Source organism: Dicentrarchus labrax, unplaced genomic scaffold (assembly GCF_905237075.1).
Source record: "Dicentrarchus labrax unplaced genomic scaffold, dlabrax2021, whole genome shotgun sequence".
Classification (NCBI taxonomy): Eukaryota; Metazoa; Chordata; class Actinopteri; family Moronidae; genus Dicentrarchus; species Dicentrarchus labrax.
Window position 1 is genome coordinate 921,183 of NW_026136715.1, and position 8,257 is coordinate 929,439.

Here is an 8,257-nt window from a genome sequence, read left to right on the forward strand (position 1 = left end):
GTTCAGTGATGAGCGTCTGACGTCATCACGCTGGTGCTGCAGAAACACACTGCGCATGTGTCAAGTTCACAAAATACCGGAACTCAAGCAAAGAGCAACAACGTTCCTTCAAAATAAAAGAGCAACCCTCTCATTTTACACTTAATTTCACGTTGTACACAGGAAAAGTAAAAAGATATATCTATAGTAATAAAATACCAAAAATATAGAAACAGACCAGAATATATTCCATTAAAGTAAATAGAATAGAAAATATGTAATAATAATGAAACAGTGGAACAAGTTCTGTATTATATACACGTATTCATTGATATTGATATTGAGATTTCACACATAAACATACAGTTAGTAAATCAGCATGAAATATTATTATAATATAAAGCCTATATATATGTATTACTAATTGTTTTCAATATGCATTTCATTATATTAATAAACGGCTCAGTGTTCATTCAAAAAGTCACATTTTGTCCAAAATCTGAAACCAACCCTGATCTTCTTCATCTTCTTCTGCTTCCCATTAAAGTTTATTTGTGGAGCTTTTCTTCTGTATTGAGGCACTAGTTGTTTTACATTGTACACAGATTTTGAAACCCCTTATAGCAGATGTTGATTTTGTGTAGTGGAAGCACACAGAGAGGTTATATGTGGGGAATGAATGAGTGTGGGCAGATATGGATGTAAGGACGGAGCTACCTGCTCAGGCTACTGGACATTTTGTGGAGCGTCATACTCGGTGAGCTGGACATTTTGTGGAGCGTCATACTCGGTGAGCTTCTCTGCAGAGGATAGAGTCGGCTTCAAAGATTTCCCTCCTTTAATACTTAGATTCTGATTTTAAAAGAAACACATTTTTAACTACTGAAAACTTCATAAAATGTTTTAGAAATTTCAAATTGTTTAGCAAGATGATTGCGTTTGGTTTTCTGTTTCTTTCTTTATTTTATTTGTCGTACAATTTTTTTATTTACAGTAAATGAAAGTTTTATAATGCAATGTTTGGTATACTTGTAGAGTTTATGTATTTCATTAATCAATTCACAAAGTTTTGTTTTGAAATACAAAAGTGTGATTGTCTGAACTTCCGCTGAGCTGACTGGTGAAAGTAGTGAGGAGGCGTCCGTCCGTTCAGGAAGAGACCCGGGAAAACACTCAACTGATGAGTTCAGTCTCCGGGCGGAGTCTTCAGTCCGCTCCCCGCCAACCGGCCGGATCCTACAAACCACTTCCCCCCGCGGCCGAGCACCAGGCTCTGTCCCGGCTCTGTCCCGGCTCTGGTCCGGCTCTGTCCCGGCTCTGTCCCGGCTCTGTGCCCGCAGTCAGCAGCGCTGGTCGGGGTGGGGGGGGGGTGGTGGTGGGGGGGGCTGTCAGAGCAGGAGGCTAGGCTAGGCTAGCTGGTTAGCACGCTAGGCTAACAGCTTCCAGAGAACCAGGAACTTTGGAGGAAACACGAGCAGCAGCCTGAAGTTGAAGCTGCGGCTCCGGAATCCTCCGAGGAGTAAACATTTAATCAATTTTATCTCCAATAAAAGGAGTTAGTTAGCCTGCTAAGCTAGTTAGCTCCTGTTTGTCAACAGCTCCAGGTGGTGACAGCAGGGATGTAACGCTCCGTTCATTAGCATTAGCATTAGCATATTCATCAGCTGCGTTGTTGGCTGTTTCTCTGACGGACTGTTTGACAGTGAGAGTGTTAGCATGGAGCCCCGGGAGCCCGGCAGCGGCGGCAGCAGCAGCTCGCAGCGGTTACATAACGCCAGCAGGTCGCGGGAGAAGCTGCTGAACGTCGCCTCCTCAGCCCGGCTCTGACAGCTGTAACCTGCTCCGACACACACACACACACACACACACACACACACACACACACACACACACACACACACACACACACAGACAGACAGACAGACAGACAGACAGACAGATATCAGCAGCATGGAGGAGGAGTGAGGGTGCCGGAGACTCAACAGAAACAGACGAAAACATTAAGCTGAAGATGGATTCAAACCCGCTGATCAACGGTAAGAGAGCCTCTGGATGCTGTTTACATGCTGCTGATGCAGAGTGCAGCTCAATGTGTGTGTTTCAACAGGTGTGTCCTGCAGCTGCACACCTGTTGAAACACACACTGAGCTGCAGCAGAGTGTGTGTGAGTGTGTGTGAGTGAGATATTGAATGCAGGGTTGCATCCAGCAGCGTGTAGAAACTTGCAGCCTGTAAACCAGCTGAATGTGAGAATGGGCCTCCAGGTTGTAAATGTCTGCGTCCTCTCTGACCACCTGAAGCCAGTTCACAGACACAGTGAGGACCTTTTAAATTAATCTGCTCAAGGACGGTTCTGATTGTGGGACGACCTGCTGAGCCCTAACTGCCCCCCTACCGTAACGCAGTAGAGTGCAGTAGAGTAACACATTAGAGTAAGACAGAGTAAGGCAGTAGAGCGCAGTAGAGTAGAGTAAGGCAGTAGAGGGCTGTAGAGTAAGGCAGTAGAGGGCTGTAGAGTAAGGCAGTAGAGGGCTGTAGAGCAAGGCAGTAGAGTAAGGCAGTAGAGCGCAATAGAGCAAGGCAGTAGAGCGCAATAGAGCAGGGCAGTAGAGCGCAGTAGAGTAACGCATTAGAGTAAGACATTACAGTGAGACAGCAGAGTAAGGCAGTAAGACAGTAGAGTAAGGCAGTAAGACAGTAGAGTAAGGCAGTAAGACAGTAGAGTAAGACAGTAGAGGGCTGTAGAGCAAGGCAGTAGAGGGCGACAGTAGAGTAAGGCAGTAGAGTGCAGTAGAGTAAGGCAGTAGAGTAAGACAGTAGAGGGCAGTAGAGTAAGACAGTAGAGGGCAGTAGAGTAAGACAGTAGAGGGCAGTAGAGTAAGACAGTAGAGGGCAGTAGAGTAAGGCAATAGAGCGCAGTAGAGTAAGACAGTAGAGTAACGCATTAGAGTAAGGCAGTAGAGCGCAGTAGAGTAAGGCAGAGGGCTGTAGAGTAAGGCAGTAGAGTAAGACAGTAGAAGGCAGTAGAGTAAGACAGTAGAGCGCAGTAAAGCAAGGCAGTAGAGCGCAGTAGAGTAAGGCATTACAGTGAGACAGTAGAGTAACGCAGTAGAGTAAGACAGTAAGGTAGTAGAGCGCAGTAGAGTAAGGTAGTAGAGCGCAGTAGAGTAAGACAGTAAGGTAGTAGAGCGCAGTAGAGTAAGGCAGTAGAGTAAGGTAGTAGAGCGCAGTAGAGTAAGGCAGTAGAGTAACGCATTAGAGTAACACATTAGAGTAAGACAGCAGAGTAACGCAGTAGAGTAAGGCAGTAGAGGGCTGTAGAGCAAGACAGTAGAGTAAGACAGTAGAGCGTAGTAGAGTAAGACAGTAGAGCGCAGTAGAGTAAGACAGTAGAGCAAGGCAGTAGAGCGCAGTAGAGCAAGGTAATAGAGCGCAGTAGAGTAACGCATTAGAGTAAGACATTACAGGAAGACATTACAGTAAGGCAGTAGAGTAAGGCAGTAGAGCAAGGCAGTAGAGTAAGACAGAAGAGCAAGGCAGTAGAGTAAGACAGTAAGGCAGTAGAGTAAGACAGTAAGGCAGTAGAGTAAGACAGTAAGGCAGTAGAGTAAGACAGTAAGGCAGTAGAGTAATGCATTAGAGTAAGGCAGTAGAGTAAGACAGTAGAGCAAGGCAGTAGAGTAAGACAGTAGAGTAAGACAGTAGAGGGCTGTAGAGCAAGGCAGTAGAGCAAGGCAGTAGAGGGCTGTAGAGCAAGGCAGTAGAGCAAGGCAGTAGAGTAAGGCAGTAGAGCGCAATAGAGCAAGGCAGTAGAGCGCAATAGAGCAGGGCAGTAGAGCGCAGTAGAGTAACGCATTAGAGTAAGACATTACAGTGAGACAGCAGAGTAAGGCAGTAAGACAGTAGAGTAAGGCAGTAAGACAGTAGAGTAAGACAGTAGAGGGCTGTAGAGCAAGGCAGTAGAGGGCTGTAGAGCAAGGCAGTAGAGGGCGACAGTAGAGTAAGGCAGTAAGACAGTAGAGGGCAGTAGAGTAAGACAGTAGAGGGCAGTAGAGTAAGACAGTAGAGGGCAGTAGAGTAAGACAGTAGAGGGCAGTAGAGTAAGGCAATAGAGCGCAGTAGAGTAAGACAGTAGAGTAACGCATTAGAGTAAGGCAGTAGAGCGCAGTAGAGTAAGGCAGAGGGCTGTAGAGTAAGGCAGTAGAGTAAGACAGTAGAAGGCAGTAGAGTAAGACAGTAGAGCGCAGTAAAGCAAGGCAGTAGAGCGCAGTAGAGTAAGGCATTACAGTGAGACAGTAGAGTAACGCAGTAGAGTAAGACAGTAAGGTAGTAGAGCGCAGTAGAGTAAGGTAGTAGAGCGCAGTAGAGTAAGACAGTAAGGTAGTAGAGCGCAGTAGAGTAACGCAGTAGAGTAAGGCAGTAGAGTAAGGTAGTAGAGCGCAGTAGAGTAACGCATTAGAGTAACACATTAGAGTAAGACAGCAGAGTAACGCAGTAGAGTAAGGCAGTAGAGGGCTGTAGAGCAAGGCAGTAGAGTAAGACAGTAGAGTAAGACAGTAGAGCGTAGTAGAGTAAGACAGTAGAGCGCAGTAGAGTAAGACAGTAGAGCAAGGCAGTAGAGCGCAGTAGAGCAAGGTAATAGAGCGCAGTAGAGTAACGCATTAGAGTAAGACATTACAGGAAGACATTACAGTAAGGCAGTAGAGTAAGACAGTAGAGCAAGGCAGTAGAGTAAGACAGTAGAGCAAGGCAGTAGAGTAAGACAGTAGAGCAAGGCAGTAGAGTAAGACAGTAGAGCAAGGCAGTAGAGTAAGACAGTAAGGCAGTAGAGTAAGACAGTAAGGCAGTAGAGTAATGCATTAGAGTAAGGCAGTAGAGTAAGACAGTAGAGCAAGGCAGTAGAGTAAGACAGTAGAGCAAGGCAGTAGAGTAAGACAGTAAGGCAGTAGAGTAAGACAGTAAGGCAGTAGAGTAAGACAGTAAGGCAGTAGAGTAATGCATTAGAGTAAGGCAGTAGAGTAATGCATTAGAGTAAGGCAGTAGAGTAAGACAGTAGACTGCAGTAGAGTAAGGCAGAGTAAGACAGTAGAGCGCAGTAGAGTGCAGTAGAGTAAGACAGTAGAGTAAGACAGTAGAGTGCAGTAGAGTAAGGCAGAGTAAGACAGTAGAGCGCAGTAGAGTAAGACAGTAGAGTAAGACAGTAGAGTGCAGTAGAGTAAGACAGTAGAGTAAGACAGTAGAGTGCAGTAGAGTAAGACAGTAGAGTGCAGTAGAGTAAGACAGTAGAGTGCAGTAGAGTAAGACAGTAGAGTGCAGTAGAGTAAGGCAGTAGAGTAAGGCAGTAGAGTGCAGTAGAGTAAGACAGTAGAGTAAGGCAGTAGAGCGCAGTAGAGTAAGGCAGTAGAGTAAGGCAGTAGAGTAAGGCAGTAGAGTAAGGCAATAGAGTAAGACAGTAGAGCGCAGTAGAGTAAGACAGTAGAGCGTAGTAGAGTAAGGCAGTAGAGCGTAGTAGAGTAAGGCAGTAGAGCGTAGTAGAGTAAGACAGTAGAGTGCAGTAGAGTAAGGCAGTAAAGTAAGACAGTAGAGCGCAGTAGAGTAAGGCAGTAGAGCGCAGTAGAGTAAGACAGTAGAGCGCAGTAGAGTAAGACAGTAGAGCGCAGTAGAGTAAGACAGTAGAGTGCAGTAGAGTAAGACAGTAGAGTAAGGCAGTAGAGTAAGACAGTAGAGCGCAGTAGAGTAAGGCAGTAGAGCGCTGTAGAGTAAGACAGTAGAGCGCAGTAGAGTAAGACAGTAGAGCGCAGTAGAGTAAGACAGTAGAGCGCAGTAGAGTAAGACAGTAGAGCGCAGTAGAGTAAGACAGTAGAGCGCAGTAGAGTGAGTAAGGCAGTAGAGCGCAGTAGAGTAAGGCAGTAGAGCGCAGTAGAGGCAGGGCGCAGTAGAGTAAGGCAGTAGAGCGCAGTAGAGTAAGACAGTAGAGCGCAGTAGAGTAAGACAGTAGAGCGCAGTAGAGTAAGGCAGTAGAGCGCAGTAGAGTAAGGCAGTAGAGCGCAGTAGAGTAAGGCAGTAGAGCGCAGTAGAGTAAGGCAGTAGGTCGCAGTAGAGCGCAGTAGAGTAAGGCAGTAGAGTAACGCAGTAGAGTAAGGCAGTAGAGCGCAGTAGAGTAAGGCAGTAGAGCGCAGTAGAGTAAGACAGTAGAGCGCAGTAGAGTAAGACAGTAGAGAGTAAGAGCAGTAGGTCGCAGTAGAGTAAGGCAGTAAGGCAGTAGAGTAAGGCAGTAGAGCGCAGTAGAGTAAGGCAGTAGAGCGCAGTAGAGTAAGACAGTAGAGCGCAGTAGAGTAAGGCAGTAGAGTAAGGCAGTAGAGTAAGACAGTAGAGTAAGGCAGTAGAGTAAGGCAGTAGAGCGCAGTAGAGTAAGGCAGTAGAGGCAGTAGAGTAAGGCAGAGCGCAGTAGAGTAGGCAGTAGAGTAAGACAGTAGAGCGCAGTAGAGTAAGGCAGTAGAGCGCAGTAGAGTAAGACAGTAGAGCGCAGTAGAGTAAGACAGTAGAGCGCAGTAGAGTAAGACAGTAGAGCGCAGTAGAGTAAGGCAGTAGAGAGGAATATTGTGTTGCCTTGATTCTGGTTGGGACTCTACCGGTGATGGAACATGTGACCTCATTACAGACGTGATGTCGACTGTTGTCATGGAGACGTGTTGAAGTCAGTGATATAATCATCATACGTTGCCGTGGCAACACTGAGGCACTCTGATGTGAGATAGTGTTTGAGAAATGACATGTGTCTGATCAGACCTGTGTCAGTGAGTCAGACAACAGGAAGGACAGCAGGTACCAGTACCACCAGCATCCGTGCAACCAGTACCAGTACCACTACCACCAGTATCACCACCAGTACCTCCAGTACCTCCAGTACCACCAGTACCAGCAGTAGTGTGGTATGTGGGGCTCCTCGGTGTGTATCTGTCTGTTCTGGCTGTGAGATCGGTGAGAACTGATCTGAGGACTGATTTAAAGCAGTAGAGAAACATGGTGGAACAGGATGTGGTCATGAAACCACACTCTTCTTCTGTGGTGGAGAAAGTGGTTTTGTTGTGTTCCTGTAAATGTTGTAGGTTCACGCTGAGAACACAGCAGTGACTTACTGACAGTAACTGTGTCTGTAGAGTCTTAACAGACTGTTGGCCTTACAATGCCGAAAATGATTGGACAGATCTTTAGAATTGATTAATGACATTACTTATAATATATATACATATGTATATGTGTGTATATATATACACACATATACATACACACACACACACATTTTATATATGTATGTATATATATATGTATATATATATGTATATGTATGTATATATATATATGTATATGTATGTATATATATGTATATGTATATGTATATATATATATATGTGTATATGTATATATATGTATGTATATATATATGTGTATATATATATGTGTATATATATATATGTGTATATATATATGTGTATATATATGTGTATATGTATATGTATATATATATGTATATATATACATATACATATAGTTTTCACTCTTTTAAATGTGTTTTGGGGAAAATGAGTTTGGATCGTTCTGTCACATTAACCATTCACAACCATTTTACCTTCATATCTTTCCTACTTCCTTTAGCCAGTATGGAGCTTTACACCTACAGTATGTAGTTTCTGCCACTAGGGGCTCTCTGACATCCAAACAGTAAGAAAACAGGAAGTGTGATGAGGTGGTAAAGCAGCGTGGGATCATGGGAGTTGTTGTCTTCACCACCATTAACTTAAAATCCAGACGTCCGATGACTAAAATCCTTCATCCGGTTCAAATAAAAAGCACCAAGATCTAAACAGCGACCGTCTAAACAGTCAATGTATGACAGCTTATTGATTATTGATCATTGATCAGCTCCATATAGAACATAGCTCTAGAGTTTATACACTGTTTAATGATTATAGATTATTGATTATAGATTTCCATTTATTCATAAAGGTGTTAAAAAGTCTTAAATTGAACGTGTTGAAACCCCAGCTGTGCTCGGTTGTAGAGATCCAACCCTCTCCTTTTTATTATATTATTATATATATTGTTTACATAATAACAACAATAATAAATAATAATAATAATAATGCATCAGAATTATAGCTAGTGTTTGCTGCGGGTGGCGGGTTCGTCCTCCTCTCCGTTGGCGTACAGAGAGCTGACTGATACTGATGTGTTCAGGTGGTTCAGTATGTTGTGTTGATGGTGTGTTTGTAGTGAA

The 8,257-nt window shown here is 44.3% G+C and overlaps 1 protein-coding gene and 1 long non-coding RNA gene across 2 annotated transcripts in view; both read left to right on the plus strand.

Annotated features, from left to right (window-relative positions):
* Positions 1 to 5,908: 5,908 nt before the first annotated feature.
* Positions 5,909 to 6,378, plus strand: LOC127378142 (uncharacterized). The gene is made up of 3 exons (XR_007887870.1): positions 5,909 to 6,069; positions 6,129 to 6,200; positions 6,333 to 6,378. It is a non-coding gene; the product is annotated as an uncharacterized LOC127378142 (long non-coding RNA).
* Positions 6,379 to 8,152: 1,774 nt separating this feature from the next.
* Positions 8,153 to 8,257, plus strand: part of elk1 (ETS transcription factor ELK1) — a 16,505-nt gene continuing 16,400 nt past the window's right edge. The window contains 1 exon segment of the mRNA XM_051426787.1: positions 8,153 to 8,257. This exon segment is cut by the window's right edge and continues 1,159 nt beyond it. The gene's annotated coding sequence lies outside the window, so the exon portion shown is untranslated.